This window comes from Penaeus vannamei, chromosome 4 (genome assembly GCF_042767895.1).
Source record: "Penaeus vannamei isolate JL-2024 chromosome 4, ASM4276789v1, whole genome shotgun sequence".
In the NCBI taxonomy this organism is placed as follows: Eukaryota; Metazoa; Arthropoda; class Malacostraca; order Decapoda; family Penaeidae; genus Penaeus; species Penaeus vannamei.
In genome coordinates this window covers 6,748,117-6,750,616 of record NC_091552.1, presented here as the reverse complement: position 1 = coordinate 6,750,616, position 2,500 = coordinate 6,748,117, and the positions used below count along the sequence as shown (strand labels likewise).

General features: G+C 65.3%; 1 protein-coding gene across 2 annotated transcripts in view; it reads right to left on the bottom strand.

The window, feature by feature from the left end:
• LOC138861458 (uncharacterized) overlaps positions 1-2,500 on the bottom strand; it is a 167,250-nt gene that overhangs the window by 151,950 nt on the left and 12,800 nt on the right. Inside the window, exon 1 of one of the 2 annotated variants that reach the window (XR_011398515.1) lies at positions 1-1,524. This exon is cut by the window's left edge and continues 1,018 nt beyond it. The exons of the other annotated variant lie outside the window; for it this stretch is intronic. The gene's annotated coding sequence lies outside the window, so the exon portion shown is untranslated. Of the gene's footprint in view, positions 1,525-2,500 lie in introns of those variants that run through there. 2 annotated transcript variants of the gene reach the window in all.

The window sequence follows — 2,500 nt, the reverse complement described above, 5'->3', positions numbered from 1 at the left end:
TACACACGCCCTGCTGCCGGACATCCCCACACCCACACTACGGAGTCTATACTGCTAAAGGTCGCTGAGCACCGGCCCTGACGTACACCTTACCTTGCGCATCTGGCACCCAAAATGTTGCTGCTTCTGGGATCTTCAAAGCTGCTGCATTGCTACTCCACACTCGGCGGCTGACAGGTGAGGCCGTGGCCGCCCGCTCGGCCTCGCGGTGCCCAGTCAGGTGTGTTTGTGTTGCCCACGACGCCGATCAGGCCCTCCGCGATTGGCGAAGGCCCTCCGCGGGCACGAGACGCCGACGGGCGCAGTGGACAACCTCAAAGCACGATCGTGTGCTCTACGTCGTGGCCATCATACGGAAGGAGAAGGGAGAAGAAAAAGAGGAGGAGTTGGAGAAGGAGAAGGAGGAGGAGGTAGAAGAGGAGGAGGAGGAGGAGGAAAAGGAGAAAAAAGATGGAGAAGGAGGAGTAGCTGGAGAAAGAGGAGGAGAAGGAGGAGGCAGTGGTGGTGGAGGAGGAGGAGGAGGAGGAAAGAAGGAGGTGGCGGCATCTCAATATTTGTCTCTCCGCCGCCAGATGCCACTCTATCACGCGGGGGCAGCGGAGGTCGCCGGTGACGCCCAGTGCCTGCTGCTGAAGCTGGCTGGCTGGCGGTCAGGTGTAGGGTAGCCCTTATCCACAGTGGGCGTGGCTAGGGGGTATCCTACACTACCACGCCCGCCCCTCTACCCACCAGTACCCAATATGGCTGAGCAGGGTGACCAGTGACAGGCTGAGCGGCGGGCCCGGGACCAGCTGGGAGGTGCGGGGGAGCGAGGAGTCTACCTTCCCGACTACTAGCGCCCCCTACCACACCCAGCCGCACTCGCTCGCGCCCTCACACCCGCGCCCACCCTACACCGCCTCCATAACACGCACTTTTTTCCAGCCTCATGAATCTTGGCGCGCGTGATCTCTCCGCCACACCGACCCTCACTTCGCCTCCCTTCTGACCGCGGGTTCCCGGGGCCGCCACACCTCTCCCCCGCTGCTGACTCACTTATCGGCGCGCGTCCTTAGTCCTGCAAGCATGCTCCTCCTCGCGCACTGCCTGACGGACGCCCCTGCAACTGCCGAAGCGGACGCACCCGCCCCGCACGCCCGGCGCCCCTCCGAGTCCCCAGGGCGCGCCCGCGATCACGCCCGTCTCCGCTCCCAAAACCTCCCCTCACGGAACACCTCGGACCGCGTGTTCATACATGTGCGCCCACGCTCCCCCGTGGCCATGCGTGTCCGCCCATGCTGCTCCTCGGTAATGCTACTGCACTCGACCTACGTCTCGGCGCTACTTACGCAACAGCGCTTCCTTTCCCGTCAGCCAGACACGCCCTTGCATCTCCTCGGCTCCGGCAAAGCGACCGTGCTTCCTCCAAGGCGTGCGTGTGCGGCCGCGCTTCCTCCCGCCCATTCAAGCGCGTTCGCGTTTCCTCTCCCCGCCCGCCGCCGACCCTAGCGTCTGTAGCGCCCCACGTTTAGAAGCACCGCCGTCACCTCCCACAACTCCACCTCCCCTTCCCCCCCTCCTACGACTCCACCTCCCCCCTCACCCCCTCCCACAACTCCACCTCCCCCTTCCCCCCTCCTACGACTCCACCTCCCCTTCCCCCTCCTACGACTCCACCTCCCCCTCACCCCCTCCCACAACTCCACCTCCCCCCACCCACAACTCCCCCTCCCCCCACCCCCTCCCACAACTCCACCTCCCCCCACCCCCTCCCACAACTCCACCTCCCCCTTCCCCCCTCCTACGACTCCACCTCCCCCCTCACCCCCTCCCACAACTCCACCTCCCCCCATCCCCTCCCACAACTCCACCTCCCCCATCCCCTCCCACAACTCCACCTCCCCCTACCCCCTCCCACAACTCCACCTCCCCCCACCCTATCTCACAACTCCACCTCTCCCCTCACCCCCTCCCACAACTCCATTTCCCCCCTCGCCCCCTCCCCTTCTTACCTCCCCATCCCCTCCACAACTCCACCTCCCCCTACCCCCTCCCACAACTCCACCTCCCCTCACCCTATCTCACAACTCCACCTCTCCCCTCACCCCTCCCACAACTCCACTTACCCCCTTCCCCTCCCACAACTACACCTCCCCCTACCCCCTCCCCTCTCCCACAACTCCCACCTCCCCCTTCCCCCCATCCTACGACTCCACCTCCCCCTCACTCCCTCCCACAACTCCACCTCCCCCCACCCCCTCCCACAACTCCACCTCCCCCTACCCCCTCCCACAACTCCACCTCCCCCCACCCTATCTCACAACTCCACTTACCCCCTTCCCCCTCCCACAACTCCACCTCCCCCCTCACCCCCTCCCACAACTCCACCTCCCCCCTCACCCCCTCCCACAACTCCACCTCCCCCCTACCCCCTCCCACAATTCCACCTCCCCTCCCCCCTACCCCCTCCCACAACTCCACCTCCCCTCCCCCTCTACCCCCTCCCACAACTCCACCTCCC